This window comes from Oncorhynchus kisutch, linkage group LG4 (genome assembly GCF_002021735.2).
Source record: "Oncorhynchus kisutch isolate 150728-3 linkage group LG4, Okis_V2, whole genome shotgun sequence".
Taxonomy (NCBI): Eukaryota; Metazoa; Chordata; class Actinopteri; order Salmoniformes; family Salmonidae; genus Oncorhynchus; species Oncorhynchus kisutch.
In genome coordinates, this window is record NC_034177.2 from 32,864,835 (window position 1) to 32,886,405 (window position 21,571).

Genomic DNA, 21,571 nt, shown 5'->3' on the forward strand with positions numbered 1-21,571 from the left:
GTATGGTTTTATTGCGTTTAACTTGTACATTTTAAAATTGTATGATTTTGTGTTCATGCGTGGCTCTATTGAAAAAGAGGCCTTGGTCTCAATGAGATTTTCTTGCTAAAATAAAGGTTAAGTAAATCAAATAAATACAAGAAGCAGCTACTTAGCTTGGCTACACTCGTGAATGGGAAAATCTCTAAAATGTTTCCCTCGGTCACAACAAATTTTAAATCAAAATGACCAGAAAACTTAACACAGTTTAGTTAAACATGTTATCTCTAGATACAAGAAAAACAAATAAAAAATAAAACAAGGCGACATGGAAAGCTAGCTTCTCTGTTCTCTTCACTGGGCTTCTTCCAACGGCCACGGACCAATGTCCAAAAAAGAGAATTGCCTCCCCGGTATGTATGTATGTATGCATGCTCATTAATGCAACACCATGGAGGACTACAATAATAATGGAGTGGATGGCTCAGAAATCAAAATCTATTATTTTTAACGCCCTTGAATTATTACACACAGGTAGATGTTTTCTTAAACCTGATACCTCAAATGTGACTTTCACATGTTCGTGTTTTTCAAACGTGAACTTGCAATTCACATATGAGATGAAAACATGTTCCTCCTCACGAGGCACAGTGCAGTAACATCTAACAAGTAATATCTAACAATTTCACAACAATACACACAATACTCTCAAATCTAAAGTAAAGGAATGGAGTTAAGAATAAACTCTGCAAAAAAAGAAACGTCCTCTCACTGTCAACTGTTTATTTTCAGCAAGTTAAACGTGTGTAAATATTTGTATGAACATAAGATTCAACAACTGAGGCATAAACTGAACAAGTTCCACAGACATGTGACTAACAGAAATGTAATAATGTGTCCCTGAACAAAGGGGGGGTCAAAATCAACAGTAATAGTCAGTATCTGGTGTGGCCACCAGCTGCATTAAGTACTGCAGTGAATCTCCTCCTCATGGACTGCACCAGATTTGCCAGTTCTTGCTGTGAGATGTTACCCCACTCTTCCACCAAGGCACCTGAAAGTTCCCGGACATTTCTGAGTGGAATGGCCCTAGCCCTCACCCTCCGATCCAACAAGTCCCAGATGTGCTCAATGGGATTGAGATCCGGGCTCTTCGCTGGCCATGGCAGAACACTGACATTCTTGTCTGGCAGGAAATCAGGCACAGAACGAGCAGTATATCTGGTGGCATTGTCATGCTGGAGGGTCATGTCAGGATGAGCCTACAGGAAGGGTACCACATGAGGGAGGAGGATTGTTTCCCTGTAACGCACATTTTTTGAGATCGCCTGCAATGACAACAAGTTCAATTTGATAATGCTGTGACACACCGCCCCAGACCATGACGGACCCTCCACCTCCAAATCAATCCCACTCCGAGTACAGGTCTCGGTGTAACACTCATTCCTTCGACGATAAACACAAATCCGGCCATCAGCCCTGGTGAGACAAAATCGTGACTCGTCAGTGAACAGCACTTTTTGCCAGTCCAGTCTGGTCCAACGACGGTGGGTTTGTGCCCATAGACGACGTTGTTGCCGGTGATGTCTGGTGAGGACCTGCCTTACAACAGGCTTACAAGCCCTCAGTCCAGCATCTCTCAGCCTATTGCAGACAGTCCGAGCACTGATGGAGGGATTGTGCGTTCCTGGTGTAACTCGAGCAGTTGTTGTTGCCATCCTGTACCTGTCCCGCAGGTGTGATGTTTGGATGTACGGATCCTGTACAGGTGTTGTTACATGGGGTGGCAGGGTAGCCTAGTGGTTAGAGCGTTGGACTAGTAACCGAAGGTTGCAAGTTCAAACCCCCGAGCTGACAAGGTACAAATCTGTCGTTCTGCCCCTGAACAGGCAGTTAACCCACTGTTCATAGGCCATCATTGAAAATAAGAATTTGTTCTTAACTGACTTGCCTAGTTAAATAAAGGTACAAAAATAAAAAATAAATAAATGTTGTCTGCCACTGCGAGGACGATCAGCTGTCTGTCTCCCTGTAGTAGCGCTGTCTTAGGTGTCTCACAGTACGGACATTGCAATTCATTGCCCTGGCCACATCTACAGTCTGCATGCCTAGGCATCTTTCTTTTGGTGTTTTTCAGAGTCAGTAGAAAGGCCTCTGTCCTAAGTTTTCATAACTGTGACCTTAATTGCCTTGTCTGTAAACTGTTAGTGTCTTAACGACAGTTCCACAGGTGCATGTTTATTAATTGTTTATGGTTCATTGAACAAGCATGGGAAACAGTGTTTAAACTCTTTACAATGAAGATCTGTGAAGTTATTTGGATATATACGAATGATCTTTGAAAGACAGGGTCCTGAAAAGGGACGTTTCTTTTTTTTGCAAAGTTTATATAAATATTTAGGTGAGCAATGTCAGAGCGGCATAGACTAAGATACAGTAGAATAGGATAGAATACAGTATAAACATATGAGATGAGTAATGCAAAATATGTAAACATTATCAAAGTAGTGAGCGATTTCAAGTCTATGTATATAAGGCAGCATCCTCTAGTGTGCTAGTGTTGGCTATTTTAACAGTCTGATTGGCTTGAGATAGAAGCTGTTTTTCAGTCTCTTGGTTCCAGCTTTGATACACGTGTACTGACCTCGGCTTCTGGATGATAGTGGGGTGAACAGGCAGTGGCTCGGGTGGTTGTTGTCCTTGATTATGTTTTTGGCCTTCCTGTGACATCGGGTGCTGTAGGTGTCCTGGAGGGCAGGTAGTTTGCCCTTGGTGATGCGTTGGGCAGACCACACCACCCTCTGGAGAGCCCTGCGGTTGCGGGTGGCGCAGTTGCCGTACCATGCATTGATACAACCGGACAGGATGCTCTCAATTGTGCATCTGTAAAAGTTTGTGAAGGTTTTAGGTGCCATCCCAAATGTGGATTGACTGGTCTTCAGATAGTAAGTAAAAATTTTGTGGTACCGAAATACTGTATGTAAAGTATACATTTTTAGCGTGTTATCTTTCTTTTCTAGACTCTGGCCACGGCTGCTGAGAACTTTCAGATGGAACACCAGTGGGAGGATGAGTATGCGGTAAAACTGTGATTGTAATTATAACCAACATTACAGTTAAATGATATACTGAAAGTGTAACTTGTCCCTCCCACCATCAATGTGTAATACGAATGTGGGTAATGTGTGGCATATGTTTAGTACTGGAACATTCACCACCCATTGGCTGAGAGACGGCAACCTCCGATGACTGCTCTCTTTATGTGCTAAAAAGGAGGGAATATAGGGTTTCAATGCACACACACATATTCACTCACACTCACAAACACTGGCACGTTTGAGTTAGTGACCATATATCTAGCTTAATAATACCAATATGGTTTAATGCTGTTGTCATCAAGAGATTTAACTGTTATTATTCATTACATATGGTGGGCCATTAAACCACTTATGTCCACAGATGGCCTTTACCTCACAAATCCCCCCCCCCTCTCTTTCTCCCTCTCTTTCTCCCTCTTTTTCTCCCTCTCTTTCTCCCTCTCTTTCTCTCTCTCTCTCTCTCTCTCTCTCTCTCTCTCTCTCTCTCTCTCTCTCTCTCTCTCTCTCTCTCTCTCTCTCTCTCTCTCTCTCTCTCTCTCTCTCTCTCTCTCTCTCTCTCTCTCTCTCTCTCTCTCTCATATATCTTATCTTTAATCTTCTACTATTTCTTATTGTTCAACTCACTCTTTTCACTCTTTGCTCTCCCTCTTTTCCTACCTCCTCATTCCCTTTCTCTCTTCCTCCCTTAGACCTCCCTCTCTCCCTCCCTGTCTAAATAGCCCTTGCCCCTCTTCCTCTCTCTTAGGTGAAAAGGTCCCTGGTGTGCTTCCACTTTAATTGACATTTGAGATGTATGAGCTGCTACTGTTGCTTTATTACTACTGTTTATTACGACTGCTACTGTTGTCTCTTCCTACCCCATGTTAATCCACAGAGTTTGGGCTAAACATGTTTCGGCTTGAAAATGAGGCAGGTTTAACCCAGCCTTCTCCACACACCATTTATTTCTCTAAACCGGTGTAGTATAATAACTAGACATGTGTCTAATGAGGGACAGTGGATTCGAACATGTACACCTATTTGGCCTTAGCCTCCCTGTTATAAATCACGGTCTAATATTCTCCTTTCCTCTCTTCTAGTTGGAGGTGAATTATACAGAGGGTAGGAAGTACCGGATCAGGCCAGCCTTTAAGGAGGACCCGTTGTTTAAACACTTCACCTCTGATAACGACACTGCTGTACACATCCCTACTGACATCTACGATGGCTGTGAGTACACACCAGATGAGGCTGGTGGGAGGAGCTATAGGAACATGAGCTCATTGTAATGGCTGGAATATGATAAATGGTACAGAATCAAACATGTGGTTTGATGTGTTTGATACCATTACCAACTATTCCATTACAGCCTTTACAATGAGCCTGTCCTCATATAGCTCCTCCCACCAGCCCCCTCTGGTACACACAAACACATACTTGCACTATACACACATGCACGTATGTGTGCATGAACGCACACACACACACACACACACACTACACTCCCCTCCACAAACACACATACAGCGTAACCATAGATATGACACAGACTGTACAAATCCCTAGATAAATGGTTCCTTTATTAACAGCAGACCAACATTTTAATGTTTATATTCTTTGTGTCTTTAACTGTAAAATGACCTTGGGGTCATGCACAGACAATTTTAGATCAGAACTCTAACACCCAGTGTTAAATGTAACACTTGTGTGTGTATGTGACCCATTGAAAAAGTGTTAAACTAATACTTTTCAAAGTGTTGAAAAACATACATCCCTAGAGTGTTGGTTCCCTAACGCCATGGGTTTTGCTGTTTGTTTGTGTTACGGAACAACACGTAGTTTTACAGTATTTGGGTTGGAGGGGTTATAACACTGTAGGGTGTAAAGTCTTATTTTCATATTTCCCAGCATGCCTTGCGAGTGAATGTGACAGATACCCACACATGACTGTGTTTATTAGTGACAGAGACATGGTTGTTGCATTCATTAGGTTTCAGTCCAGAAGCATTTGCCAAGTGACTGCCTAACTGAATGTTTTTTAATTGAAAGTAAGCCTTTCATGACCAATGTATTATACATTTCACAAGGCCTAGTTATTCTCAACATTGTGGTCTGCAAATCCTGACTAATGGGGAACAGGAGATGGCTATACTACAAAGCAGGATCAATGAGTTAGCCAGCTAACTTGTCCAAATAAAATACAAATATTTTTTAGAAGGCTAACCTTGAATGGTAATGGTGTAATTAACTCAACAACCCTAAACACTATCTAAGTTTAGTTTACTTAATGAACCAGTATACAGTGGCTTGTGAAAGTATTTACCCCCTTGGATTTTTTTTCTATTTTGTTGCCTTACAACCTGGAATTAAGATAAATGTTTTTACAACATGCCTACCACTTTGAAGATGCTATATATTTTTTCTTGTGAAACAAACAATAAATAATACCAAAAAAATCCAGAAAACTTGAGCTTGCACAACTATTCACCCCCCAAAGTCAATACTTTGTACAGACACCTTTTGCAGCAATTACAGCTGCAAGTCTCTTAGGGTATGTCTCTATAAGCTTGGCACATCTAGGACTTTTGCCAATTCTTCAAGGCAAAACTGCTCCAGCTCCTTCAAGTTGGATGGGTTCTGTTGGTGTACAGCAATCTTTAGGTCATATCACAGATTCTCAATTGGATTGAGGTCTGGGCTTTGACTAAGCCATTCCAAGACATTTAAATGTTTCCCCTTAAACCACTCAAGTGTTGCTTTAGCAGTATGCTTAGGGTCATTGTCCTGCTGGAAGGTGAACCTCCGTCCCAGTCTCAAATCTCTGGAAGACTGAAACAGGATTCCCTCAAGAAGTTCCCTGTATTTAGCGCCATCCATCATTCCTTCAATTCTGACCAGTTTCCCAGTCCCTGCCGATGAAAAACATCCCCACGCTGTCAGCACCATGCTTCACTGTGGGGGATGGGGTTCTCAGGGTGATGAGAGGTGTTGGGTTTGCACCAGACATAGCATTTTCCTTGATTTTCCAACACTCTTCCGTAATGCCCAGCTCTGTGGAGTGTACGGCTTAAAGTGGTCGTATGGACAGATACTCCGAACTCCGCTGTGGAGCTTTGCAGCTCCTTCATGGTTATCTTTGGTCTCTTTGTTGCCTCTCTGATTAATGCCCTCCTTGCCTGGTCCGTGAGTTTTGGTGCCATATTCCGTGTTGTGATGCCATATTCTTTAAAAAATTTAATAATGGATTTAATGGTGTGCTGATGATGGTGTGCTAATGATGTTCAAAGTTTCAGATATTTTTTTATAACCAAACCCTGATCTGTGCTTCTCCACAACTTTGTCCCTGACCTGTTTGGAGAGCTCTTTGGTCTTCATGGTGCCACTTCCTTGGTGGTGTCCCTTGCTTAGTGGTGTTGCAGACTCTGGGGCCTTTCAGAACAGGTGTATATATAGTATACTGAGATCATGTGACAGCTCATGTTACACTTAGTTAAATAAAGTCCACCTGTGTGCAATCTAATTATGTGAGTTCTGAAGGTAATTGGTTGCACCAGATCTTATTTAGGGGCTTCATATATTTTATTTCACGTCAACAATTTGGACTATTTTGTGCATGTCCATTACATGGAATCCAAAGTAAAATCCATTTAAAATCCAGATTGAAATGCAGCAAAATAGTAAAAACACCAAGGGGGATGAACACTTTCGCAAGGCACTGTATCTGTAGTTAATTCTGGTTGTTAATCCAAGTTACCTTTGTGGTATACAGCTCCTACCTGCAAATCATAATATGCAGGTTTGTGAAGTGATTAGTAATTATATCAGAATCCAACCAGAGGGAAGATATCCAACAATCTGACTATTGTATCACCCACAACCTGCATTCAGAATGACTGCTGTGGTGAAGACCTTGACAAGCAAGACTAACTAAATTATCTAAACTGGAACAACCATCTCAGTAGCCGGGCAATAATTCCAATCGCTTATAGATTGGATTCGTTTAGAAAAATGTAAGTTATTTATATTTGCATAGTGTAAGATCAATTAATTAATCATTGTGCATTAAGAAACATAGCTATTAAAACAAACAAATTCTAAAAATCAACCTGCAACAATGCTTGCGGGGGAAATATAATAATGAGGCCCCTCCCATGCCTGATAGAGTTCATGGAAATTAAATCGACACAGTCAAATAACAACAACACCTTGCGGTGTTGATTCCACTGTGTTTCAGATAACACTTAATTTATTCACAACAGGTGTTAACCCTACTAGAATCAACACTCAGATATAACACTTACAACACTTTTTACCACGACAACGAGTTTTCAGCACTTGCACATTTGCTGTGTGGAAAGTGTTCTATTGATAAACTGTATTATTGTTCAGGTATACAACATGAGAGAACCTCCACACATGAAAAGACAGCATGTCCTCTCCCTGTTTGCTGAATAATATTAAGGGACAGAATATGTTAGATTTGGTTTGCTAGTTGGTTGGTGTGGTAATGGGTTGGTTGGTAGCAGTGTGGTTCACTAGTATTTACCTGCTATCTGAAAGGTGTGTCTCCTGAGTCCTTCTGACATTAAATCTGACTGCTTTGTCTAATATTGACTGGTGTGCTGCTTTCTGTGTGTGTTCGTGTGTGTGTGTGTGTGATTGGACTTACTTGCGCACGCGTGGGTGTTCAATACTGAGTCACTGTGTTTGTGTGTAGGGTCAATAGCGTGTGGTGTGTTGGTGTGTTGCGTCAGACCTCACACGTAGAGGCAGCAGGATGGAGTCGCTCCTTCATCATGCACCTCGGCCTGCTGGGATAGCGTCTGGATCCAAGGTTACCCACTACTGACCTCACAGAGAGGGAGAGGGTGCATGTGGGAAATTAGTATGTGTGTGTGTGCAGGTGTCCGTGTAAGCTAGAGTGCGTGTGTATCTTGTCCCTTCCCAGACTCTGCTGGCAGGGGTCGGGGCTTGTTGCCATGTTTCCTCCTGCGTTCTCTGGGGGGGGGGGGGGGTTTGTGATTGGTGGACCGTAATGAGTATGTGTCAGCCCAGTGGCCCACTGGGTAATAGTACAAGCTGTTGCTATTTATAATCGTCATAGAAATCAGTAAACAGAGCGAGAGAGAGAGAATATATATATATATCTATATTTATATATACTGTATATATATACAGTTGAAGTCGGAAGTTTACATGCACCTTAGCAAAATACATTTAAACTCAGTTTTTCACAATTTCCTGACATTTAATCCTTGTAAAAATTCCTGTTTTAGGTCAGTTAGGATCACCACTTTTTTTATGAATGTGTAATGACAGAGTAATAGTAGAGAGAATGATTTACTTTAGTTTGTATTTCTTTCATCACATTCCCAGTGGGTCAGAAGTGTACATACACTCAATTAGTATTTGGTAGCATTGCCTTTGAAATGTTTAACTTGGGTCAAACCTTTCAGGTAGCCTTCCACAAGTTTCCCACAATAAGTTTGGTGAATTTTGGCCCATTCCTCCTGACAGAGCTGGTGTAACTGAATCAGGTTTGTTGGCCTCCTTACTCACACACTCTTTTTCAGTTCTGCCCATCCATTTCATATGAGAATGAGGTAAGGGCTTTGTGATGGCCACTCCAATACCTTGACTTTGTTGTCCTTAAGCCATTTTGCCACATCTTTGGAAGTATGCTTGGGGTAATTGTCCATTTGGAAGACCCATTTGCTTCCTGACTGATGTCTTGAGATGATGCTTCAATATATACACATAATTCCCTCCCTCATGATGCCATCTATTTTGTGAAGTGCACCAGTCCCTCCTACAGCAAAGCACCCCCACAACATGATGCTGCCACCCCCGTGCTTCACGGTTGGGATGGTGTTCTTCGGCTTGCAAGCATCCCCCTTTTTCCTCCAAACATAATGACGGTCATTATGGCCAAACAGTTCTATTTTTGTTTCATCAGACCAGAGGACATTTCCCTATGTGCAGTTCCAAACCGTAGTCTGGCTTTTTTATGGAGGTTTTGGAGCAGTGGCTTCTTCCTTGCTGAGCGGCCTTTCAGGTTATGTCGATATAGGACACGTTTTACTGTGGATATAGATACTTTTTGTACCTGTTTCCTCCAGCATCTTCACAAGGTCCTTTGCTGTTGTTCTGGGATTGATTTGCACTTTTTGCACCAATGTATGTTCGTCTCTAGGAGACAGAACACATCTCCTTCCTGAGTTGTATGACGGCTGCGTGGTCCTATGGTGTTACACTTGTGTACTACTGTTTGTACAGATGAACGTGGTACCTTCAGGCATTTGGAAATTGCTCCCAAGGATGAACCAGGCTTGTGGAGGTCTACAATTTCTTTATGTCATGGCTGATTTATTTAGATTGTCCCATGATGTCAAGCAAAGAGGCACTGAGTTTGAAGGTAGGCCTTGAAATACATCCACAGGTATACCTCTAAATGACTCAAATTATGTCAATTAGCCTATCAGAAGCTTCTAAAGCCATGACTTCATTTTCTGGATTCTTCTCAGCTGTTTAAAGGCACAGTTAACAATTTAGTGCATGTAAACTTCTGACCCACTGGAATTGTGATACAGTGAAATAATCTGTCTGTAAACAATTGTTGGAAAAATTACTTGTGTCATGCACAAAGTAGATGTCCTAACCGGCTTAACCTTTTTAACAAGGAATTTGTGGAGTAGTTGAAAAACAAGTTTTAATGACTCCAACCTTAAGTGTATGTAAACTTCTGACTTCAACTGTATATACGTGAATTGTCCAAGGTGTGACTTAAGAGACCCAAAGACTACAGTTGTAAAGAATTTCACAGAGAGATAGAGAGACACAGCCACCACATTAATTCAGATCACGTCCCCATAATGCAATGTATGAATGTAATGTCTTTATAATGAAGGCCCCCTACACACACACACACACACACACACACACACATTGTCACTCTCCCTTCTTCTCCACTCACCACCTGTGTCCATCCACCTGCCTCTCATATCCTCATCAGTGTGGATCAAAACCTCAAACTGTGTACAAACCCTTAAAAATATATATGCAAAAAATTCTAAAAAATGTGCGTGTGAAAAAATTTGTTGTGAACACATTTGTGATCAAATCACATGTAGAAAAATGACAGTGTTTTTCACATGATTTTTTTCACCACTTACAGCTAGCCACATCTAGTCTCCCATCCAGGAAGCAACCAGGATCAACCCTGCTCTGCTTCAGAGTAAACCAGTAGTGGGATGCAGGATGCTATGTTGCTGGAATGAATGTGCCAAATCTTGCAATTAGAAAAAAGGCAGTGCAATCAAAGGTCAGGGCAACATAACCAAAGATAGGGAGAATTGCAGGAAAGAGGGAGGCCTTTAATTTAATTACGTTATCATTAAAGAAAATCAGTAAAAATGTTTTTATTTGCTCTCACAAAAAAAAAATCCAATATTTTGTTTCGCCATCAATACTTTTGGATTCATGTTTTGCCTTCAATATCACTTTTTTGCAATACTATCTCCCTCACTAGAGGATTGCATCAAATAATAACACTATGACTCTATTAAAGGTGTTTATAGTGGCAATACTTAATTTAAACATTAACTAAGTGTGTTTCTCAATATTGATCAATTTCTTGGTTTTAATTGGGAATCGTAATCTAAATCCAACTATCTGTTTTGTGTGTACATGTGTGTGGGTAGCCACCATTGTGCTGAATGAGTTGAACTGGACGGAGGTGCTGGAGGATGTGTTTAAGAAGAACAGAGAGGATGACCCTACTCTGCTCTGGCAGGTGTTTGGTAGTGCTACTGGACTGGCCCGATACTACCCAGGTAACACACATGCACATGCACATTGAAGCTATATTTTCGTTATTGCCCCTGTAGCCAACTGTTTCCTAGTTTTCCTAATTTGTTTATATTGTATGCATATCAAAATTCCTACATGGATTCTACCCAGTACACACAAAGCATTAACCTAGATAGGAGCTATACAGAACTTCAATAGAAAAGGAAGTCAGTGATAGTTTCTGCATCAGTTTATGAATGATAATGATCTTTATACTGTAGCAAGTGTTGTTATCATGTGTGCATTCTGAAACAACCTCCGTTAAACTTCATCAAAGAGTCACAATGTATTTCAGTGATCCTAACCCAGTTCCACAGTATTGTTGTTAACCCAGACTCTGTCTCTCCTATCCAGCCTCTCCATGGATGGATGCTCGGAAGACCCCCAGTAAGATTGACCTATACGATGTACGCAGGAGGGCCTGGTAAGAAACCTCTCTCTCGCTTTCTCACACACACACACACACACACACACACACACACACACACACACACACACACACACACACACACACACACCAGATACCAGGTTCTCTATGTATAATCGTGGCCAAAAGTTTTGAGAATGACACAAATATACATTTTCACAAAGTCTGCTGCCTCTGCCTCAGTCAGAAAAAGAAGGGTCAACACTACAAATATGGACTCTTTGCATCAACTTCATGTAATTGTCAATAAAAGCATTTGACACTTATGAAATGCTTGTAATTATACTTCAGTATTCCATAGTAACATCTGACAAAAATATCTAAAGACACTGAAGCAGCCAACTTTGTGGAAATTATTATTTGTGTCAGTCTCAAAACTAACAACAGCACACACAAAATAAATAAATAATTGCATTTTGCAAGTGCCTTTTGACTTTAAACACCAGTTGTGCAGTGAGTGCTTTCTATCTGCACTGAACCAAAACAATGACGCGCTGGAGAGAGAAAATGCTTTAGAGTGGTCAAAACCTTTCATCTTGAGGCGATGGGAGAGGGGTGCAATCTGGTAGTTATTACTGTACGTCATATATAAAATGGACATGTCTATTTGAATACAGACTAGCTCAAAGCTTTGCTAATCATTGAAAATGACAAATTACCTCATGGATCATGATCATGTTCTGGTAAAACAGTGGGGTGCCAAAACAAATATTTGTTCCCCTATTTTGAAAGTCGGGGTGCAGCTGCTCCGTTTGCTCCATTGCTCAGGCGCCTACGACTGTGTTTATAACCTCTGTATGTATTGTGTTTATAATATCTGTGTGTACTGTGAGTATATTTATAACCTCTGTGTGTATGTGTGTGTAGGTACATTCAGGGAGCTGCCTCTCCCAAGGACATGCTGATCCTAGTGGATGTGTGAGTCACAACATGTAGTTCTATATGACATTACCGCATAGTAACACTATACCCAACTAGCCCAACACACTAGCCCAACATAGTGCAGTATACCAGAGTACCTCCCTCTTGTATCTTGCAGTGTAGTTTTGGGGTAGGTTGAATCGTATAAATATAACTTCATCATTCTAATTCTTTGTGTTGAATCTAAAGGCCAGTTTATACCTGGTCTAACGACATGTCTGTAGACAATTAGAAGTGTCGCTGGTCAAAATGACATTTAATTTATACTACGGTGGAATGTCTGTATACTGTCGCTGCGAATGTCAGTTTCCTTGTCACACAGACATTAAAGAAGTTTAAGTCTCTGCGCCTGTTGCCACATCCGTTGTCTTGGTTACCGGACCGCCACAGACCAAATCCTCCTGTGACAAGATGATGCATGAGTTCTAAAATTCTCTGATAGAATGACCTACTTCTATTTCGTCACACTGTGTCAGTAAGCTATTTTCTGTAAGCTCGCCATTATCTTGTAAATAATTATGTTGTTGTGAGTTTATTTTCCTCTAATAATGACTAATAAGTTAAGACATTGTCAGCTATACTCTGGTCATTATTTGAACTGGATATCCAGCTAGCTAATGAGCTAGCTAGCAACAAACCAAAATATTGTTTAGAAAATAGTTTTTAGTTGCCTGGCTTGCTAGTTTGGCATTTACTGAATACATTTTTAAACGGATGGGTTTATAACTAGAGAAAGTATGCTATTTGGAGCACCAGGCTACTGATGTCATGCAGCCTGTCGTTTTTGTGTATATACTTTATCATAACAACAACGACAATATAATGTTCATGATGTCACTACGACATTTGTCTACAGACATGTCGATAGACAGATTAAACTGCTTAAATGTCTCTATAGGAGTGGCAGTGTGTCTGGTCTGACTCTGAAGCTGATCAAGACCTCAGTCAGTGAGATGCTGGAGACTCTGTCTGATGATGACTATGTCAACGTAGTTTATGTAAGTATACATACATACAGAACCTTTAGAAGTATTCATACCCCTTGACTTATTCCACATGTTGTTGTGTTACAGCCTGAATTCAAAATGGATAACAAAAAATTTAATTGCTAGACAACCATTTTCAGGTCTTGCCATAGATTCTAAAGTAGATTTAAGTAAAATATTTAGATCTACCACACAGGAACATTCCCTATCTTCTTGGTAAGCAACTCCACTGTATATTTGGCCTTGTGTTTTAGGTTATTGACCTACTGAAAGAGTAATTAATCTCCCAGTGTCTGGTGGAAAGCAGACTTTCCTCTAGGGTCTTGCCTGTGCTTAGCTCCATTCCTTTTATTTTTTATCCTGAAAAACTCCAAAAGCATACCCATAACATGATGCAGCCATCACTATGCTTGAAAATATGGAGAGTGGTACTCAGTAATGTGTTGTATTTGTCCCAAACATGACACTTTGTTTTCAGGACAAAAAAGTGAATTGCTTTGCCAGTATTACTTTAGTGCCTTGTTGCAAACACAATGCATGTTTTGGAATGTTTTAATTGTGTAAAGGCCTCCTTATTTTCACTCTGTTTCATATAGGTTAGTATTGTGGACTAAATACAATGTTGTTGATCCATCCTCAGTTTTCTCCTATCACAGACATTAAACTCTGTAACTGTTTTAAAATCACCATTGATTGTCATGGTGAAATCCCTTAGCGGTTTCCTTCCTCTTCGGCAACTTAGTTAGGAAGGACGCCTGTGTCTTTGCAGTGACTGGGTGTATTGATACACCATCCAAAGTGTAATTAATAACTTCACCATGCTCAAAGGGATATTCAATGTCTGCTTTTTTATTTTTACCAATCTACCAAAATGTTGATTATCTATAATCCAGGGCATCCAAAAGGGTTTTTCGGTTGTCCCCATAGGTAGAACCTTTTTTTCTCATAGTGTACCATCAAGTATTCTCACGGCTTGCAAATGCATTGAAAATTGCTGTAGTGTAGTGGTCTGAGCCATGTGCTTTGCTGCTGAGTATTATGAGTTCACACCCAGTGCTGGGCAATTGATTTTCTTTTGTTTTGGTGAGCACCGAGGAAGGTATATACCGATGTTCTCAGGATCTTTTCAAATGTCCAAAATCAAAGTATATTCCTAGTAATCAGGCTGCTACAACAGCCCTAGTGCCATTCAGAGAACCATGGGAAATACTTATCCATCACTCTCTATTTCTACATCTCCCTCTCTCTTTCTCAGACTACACTCAACTAGAACCAACTAGAAAACCCAGAGGTTGAAAACAACATTAATGCATTAATAAACCTTGATAAAAACCCTGATAAAAACAGCACTCTTTCCATCCCACCTTCCTTCTCACCCTCCTCTCCATTTAATGGATTAGGTGATACAAGAGCACATTCTATTATGAGAGTGTATGTACGTGTGTGTGCGTGGTTTGGTTTTACTATCATTGTGGGGACCAGAAGTCCTCACAAAAAAACGAGATTCAGACGAGTGGCGACATTTCACCGGTCCCCACAAGGATAAATTTTTTTAGGCTTAGGGGTTAGATTTAAGGTTAGTGTTACAATTAGGGTTAGTGTTAGGGTATTGGTTATAGTTAAGGGTTAGGTTTAGGGTTAAGGAAAATAGGATTTTGAATGGGAATATTATTTTTTGGTACCTACAAGTATAGTAAAACATACTTGTGTGTGCATGTGTCCATGCTGGCTTCTAAGCTTAGTCTTCATGTCAGGTAGAAACCTTCAAATTACTCTTCCAAGTGGAGTCCGTCACTCAGTTATAAATATCAAGGTTGTCACACAGACGCAGATATCCACGCACACACACCTAGCCAGATTCTGCTAGTCTCCATGGATGCATGTATATCTGCTCTCCCCATTGGCTGATTAACAGTGGCACATTGATTGGTTCAGATCAATGGGTTGCAGCACTGTTTAGAAAGACAGTACAGCCAACTTTTGGCCTAGCCTCTGCATCATATAATTACTATGATCACAACAGTGTCAGTGTTTTGTCTGTCTTATATCTGTAGCTGTAGGTACAATAGGTCTGTGCAGGTTTCAGAGCACTGATGACTTGGCTGCCAATGTGTGTGTGTGCGGGGTGTGGTGATAGCTTGTCAATTGCACAACTGAATGCATTCAACTAATGTGTCTTCTCTCTGAATCAGAGAGGTACTGGGGGCTGCCTTAATCCATAAGAGTCTTAGCCGGGGAAGGGGTGGGGGTACTACTAACCTATATTGAATTGTTTTAGGAAGGTCATACCAAATTTTAAGAGCCCTTATAGTACCAATTTAAATAAAAAAAATTAACATATTTGATGAAAAACATGTTTTGGCCTTACTGCTATTAGCCCATACAAACACATTGAATAACAGATTTACTACATGGAACAAAAGAGAGTCCCCAAAACAATATACAGAAAGTTTGTTCTGAAGTGTCTGTCCAATAAATGAGACATAAGAAAGACCCTGTATTTTTGTCACTAAACAGTACAGATACAGTACCAGTCAAACGTTTGGACACAACCTACTAATTCAAGGGATTTTCTTTATTTTTTCTATGTTCTACATTGTAGAATAATGGTGAAGACATCAAAACTATGAAATAACACATATGGAATCATGTAGTTACCAAAAAAGTGTAAAATATTATATTTTATATATTTATATATATTTTTTGTTTGATATTCTTCAAATAGCCAACCGTTTCCTTTATGACAGCTTTGCACACTCTTGGCATTCTCTCAATCAGCTTCTTGAGGAATGCTTTTCCAAAAGTCTTCAAGAAGTTCCCACAAATGCTGAGCACTTGTTGGCTGCTTTTCCTTCACTCTGCAGTCCAAATCATCCCAGTTTGGTTGAGGTCAGGTGATTGTAGAGGCTAGGTCATCTGATATATTTTTTTACATTTAACCTTTTATTTAACTAGGCAAGTCAGTTAAGAACAAATTCTTATTTACAATGATGGCCTACCCCGGATGACGCTGGGACAATTCTGTGCAGCTTTATGGGACTCCCAATCAAGGCCGGATGTGATACAGCCTGGATACGAAACAGGGACTATTGTGACGCCACTTGCACTGAGATGCAGTGCCTTAGACAGCTGCGCCACTCGGGAGCTCTGATGCAGCACTCCATCACTTACCTTCTTGGTCAAATAGCTCTTACACAGCCTGGAGGTGTGCAGGGTCATTGTCCAGTTAAAAAACATTTGATAGACCTACTAATGCAACAGGTATAGGTAGATCTTACAGTGAAATGCTTACTTACAGGCTCTAACTAATAGTGCAAAAAAGTTATTAGGTGAACAATAGGTAAGTAAAAAAATAAAAACAACAATAAAAAGTGTCGAGGCAATATACAGTAGTGAGGCTATAAAAGTAGCGAGGCTACATGCAGACACCGGTTAGTCAGTCTGATTGAGGTAGTATGTACATGTAGATATGGTTAAAGTGACTATGCATATATGATGAACAGAGAGTAGCAGTAGCGTAAAAGAGGGGTTGGCGGGTGGCGGGACACAATGCAGATAGCCCGGTCAGCCAATGTGCGGGAGCACTGGTTGGTCAGGCCAATTGAGGTAGTATGTACATGAATGTATGATGTACTGGGCCGTACACAGTACCCTCTGTAGTGCCGAGCAATTGCCGTACCAGGCAGTGATGCAACCAGTCAGGATGATCCTAGCTCCGAGACAGGATTGTGTCGAGGCACAGATCTGGGGAAGGGTACCAACAAAGTCTGCAGCGTTGAAGGTCCCCAAGAACAGAGTGGCCTCCATCATTCTTAAATGGAAGAAATTTAGAACCACAAAGACTCTTCCTAGAGCTGGTCTAGGTCAGGGAGGTGACCAAGAATCTAAAGGTCACTCTGACAGAGATCCAGAGTTCCTCTGTGGAGATGGAAAAACCTTCCAGAAGGACAACCATCTTTGCAGCACTCCACCAATCAGGCTTTTAAGGTAGATATGCCAGACAGAAGCCACTCCTCAGTAAAGGGCAGTAGACAGCCCGTTTGAAGTTTGCCAAAAGCACCTTAAGACTCTCAGAACATGAGACACAACATTCCCTGGTCAGATAAAACCAAGATTGAGCTCTTTGACCTGAATTCCAAGTGTCATGTCTGGAGGAAATCTGGCACCATCCCTATGGCGAAAACATTACCACATCATCATGCTGTGGTAATGTTTTATAGAGGCAGGGACTGGGAGACTAGTCAAGATCGAAGGAAAGATGAACGGAGCAAATTACACAGCCTAGACAACGCAGTAGTGGGTTCGGGACAAGTCTCTGAATGTCCTTGAGTGGTCCAGCCAGACCCCAGACTTGAACCCAATCGAACATCTCTGGAGAGACCTGAAAATATCTGTCCAGCGACGCTCCCCATCCAACCTGACAGAACTTGAAAGGATCTGCAGAGAAGGGAGAAACTCCCATAATACAGGTGTGCCAAGCATTTAGCGTCATACACAAGAAGACCCGAGACTGTAAATGTTGCCAAAGGTGCTTCAACAAAGTACTGAGTATAGGGGCTGAATACTTATGTAAATGTGATATTTCATTTTTAGAATTTTTAATACATATATCTCTAGCTTAAGCTGATCGATTTTTATATGATGCTGAATAGTTTTTCACAGGGGCTAGGTCATCAACCTTAGGGGGTTAATCAACGTCATCAGCGCCTGGGAGCAGTTGGGGGTTAACTGCCTTGCTCATGGGCAAAATGGCATATTTTCCCACTTTGCTGGCTTTGGGATTCGAACCAGCAACCTTTAGATTACTGGCTCAATGCTCTTAACCGCTAGGCTACCTGCCACCGTGTGTGTGCATGTGTGTGTGTGTGTGCACGTGTGTGTTTCTGCGTGCGTGGTATTTCCACTCTAATGAGAGTGAGTTGGTAGAGGGAGTCTCGTTTCCATGGTACCAGCTCATGATCCTGATAGGATGCATAGTAATTAGCAACACTTGATGAATGTGTCTGTTTACCACGCTATGATAATAGTCAAGGCCAGGTGTGTGTGTGTGTGGGTAATCAGTCTGTGTGCGTGCGTTTGTCTAACCCCTAATCTGTCTCCCTCTACCAGTTCAACACCAGGGTGAATAACACAGCGTGTTTTGACCACCTGGTCCAGGCCAACGTGAGGAATAAGAAGATCCTGAAGGATGCGATTCAGAACATCTCTGCTAAAGGCATCACCAACTACACCAAGGGATTTGAGTTTGCCTTCGAACAGCTCTATGCAGTAAGGGGCACTATGCTCTGTTCATAACGCTGTAGTAATAACAGATGTACAGTATAACGACAGCCCTGCTCCTTGTTATTTTACTTTGATACTTCAGGAACATACCATACTTAATTTAAAATGTACATTCTGTTACCTTTGAGCTCTGCTCTTTCTCGTATGATAGATAATTGTCAGACACTGACCTCTGCTGCAGAACTGAGCCATTACCGCTAGATGGGCACGCTGCAAAGTTCAAATTGTCTATATTGTAAAAATGTATGAAAACTAAAATGTGCTTTTTGATCTTAATTTAAGGGTTTGCAGTGTGCATAAAGTTAGGGTTAATGTTAGGATTAGGTTTAAAATCTGATTATATGACTTTGTGGCTGTGCCAGCTGGTGACCACTCTGCAGTTATGAATCCAGGGCACGTTTCATGACAATAAACGCCAACCTGTGTGTTAAACCCTCCTCCAGTCTTTTAAAACTCTGATTTTTGTCATCATCTTCTTAATCCTTGATTACAGGATTTGGTGGTGGTGTGTTAGGATGGGGGTTAGCAACCCCTGTTCTCTACCTTGTGTGATTTCTCTGTGCAGACTAACATCACTAGAGCCAATTGTAACAAGATCATCATGCTGTTCACTGACGGAGGAGAGGAGAGAGCATCGGCCATACTTCAGGAACACAACTCTGACAAGAAGGTACAGTTGAAAGCACACACACACTTTAATATATAATCCACCTAGTCGGTGACCCTTCTAGTAAACACAGAGTAATGGGTTGGATCAAGAGGAAATTGTCTGATTGCTGAACCTATGGTTTATACAGGTGGAGGGCAGATGATTATTACAAATGCACACACACACACACACACACACACACACACACACACACACACACACACACACACACACACACACACACACACACACACACACACACACACACACACACACACACAACCCTAAACCTTAACCCTAGCTCCTAAACCTAACACTAATTCTAACCTTAACCCTAAACCCCCTAGAAATAGCGTTTTGACCTTGTGTGAACTAACAAGCAGATATGAAGTGTGGTAATAACTCTACCAAAGCTAAAGCTGTTCTCGTTGCTCAGCACATGGAAATGGGTATGATGGGGGGTAGAGAGAGCATGGTAACACCACCCCCAGGTCTTCACAAAACAACCCACTATGTGCAATGTAACAGTAACCCACCCACGAGCAAGATTTAACATTCTATGGCTCATAATAACCCCACAGTGTCTTGGTTCATACAATACCTAACTATGGTTGATTAACTTCCATCACACACAATATGGTTCAATGTGGATGTTGCTATAACAGATTCATATGTTCCTGTGTTCTAGGTGCGTATCTTCACCTTCTCAGTAGGTCAGCACAACTATGATAAAGTTCCAGTCCAGTGGATGGCCTGCGCTAATAAAGGTATGTTGTTGTTGTTTGTAATATTGAAGCACTGCTACAGCTGTGTATGATTTGAGGTCCATTTTGGTCAACTAATATAGTTAATATCCTGATCTTAGCCCATTCTCTGTTTCTCCCAGGATACTTCTATGAGATTCCCTCAATTGGAGCCATACGCATCAACACTCAAGTGAGAAGCAATGTGCATGAACATGTGTGTGTGTTTAATGTTGTCCCAGACGTGTGTCTGTGGTTGACTTTGTCTTTAAGGTGTGTATTTGAAGGAGAGTATGTGTGTGTTTTCTAGGAGTACCTGGATGTACTGGGCAGACCCATGGTTTTAGCTGACCAGCTGGCCAAGCAGGTCCAGTGGACTAATGTCTACCTCGACGCTCTGGTATGACATCACTTCCTCCTATCCCACAATGCACCTCACCAAAATCTACCTCTACTCTGGAGGCTTCTGAAACCCAACAACGTTGACTTTAATTTAGCTTTCTTTGTCTGTGTGTGTGTTAGGAGCTAGGTCTGGTCATCACAGGAACCCTACCTGTCTTCAACAAGACCAAGTATAAAGATGAATTGGGCATAGAGGCAATCCACATACACAACCAGGAAAACAAACTCTTTACATTTACACAGATGCTCTTTCCCAGAATGACTTACAGTAGTGAGTGCATCATTTTTTTTTACTGGTCCTGCATGGGAATCAAACCCACATCCCTACCATTGCAAGCACCATGCTCTACCAACTGGGCCTCACGGGACCATTTTCAGATAATCCCATCCCAGCATTAGACGCCAAAACGCTCTTACTATTCAGACTGTGATTTGACATTTTAATTTTGAACTCCTCTTTCCCTCTCTCTCAGATTCAGAACCAGTTGATCCTAGGGGTGATGGGGATTGACGTGTCACTAGATGACATCAAGAAGCTCACACCGCGCTACACTGTGAGTGACACACACTAACACACCAGAACACTCCTTATTCTCTTACTTCAGTCTGTGTTACCTGTGACAGCCCTACCCTCTCTCACATCAACTCAATCATGTTGATGATACATTAATAATCCAGAACAGTGATGTATTGAGAGGACATGGTGTACAGCCTATGATCAAATGTCTCCTCCAACCCTCTCTGTACCTCTGTTTCTTAGATCGGACCTAATGGATATTATTTTGCCATCGACCCCAACGGATATGTGCTGCTACACCCCAACCTCCAACCTAAGGTATGTTCTATTCTTACCTCTTCTATTCTGTTAACACGTTTTACAATCCCAACTCACACAGAGTAGACTGAGGATCCTGAGGTGCTTCTATGACTACTGTGGATCTTATGCATGTTCATATGAACACACACATGATCGTGGCAGTGTATCTAGCCACAAAGCCACCATGATGGTCCTGACCCACCTTTAGAGAAACACAACCCACTGCTCCTCCCTACCTCTTCTATTTCTCCTCCCCTTTCTTTTCCTCCTCTCCTGACCTCCTCCTCAACACCCGCAGGCCAGGTCTTGACAGGCTACATATGGCCATGTGTAGCCCAGGACCAGGCTCTCTTTTGGGGCATGTTGTGTTCAGAGGGGGGCCTCTCTGATTCTTTAGTTCTCATGGGACACATGTTTACATCTCATCCAGCCACAGCCA

At 41.5% G+C, this 21,571-nt stretch overlaps 1 pseudogene; it reads left to right on the forward strand.

The window, feature by feature from the left end:
- LOC109888855 (voltage-dependent calcium channel subunit alpha-2/delta-1-like) overlaps window positions 1-21,571 on the forward strand; it is a 101,547-nt pseudogene that overhangs the window by 35,868 nt on the left and 44,108 nt on the right.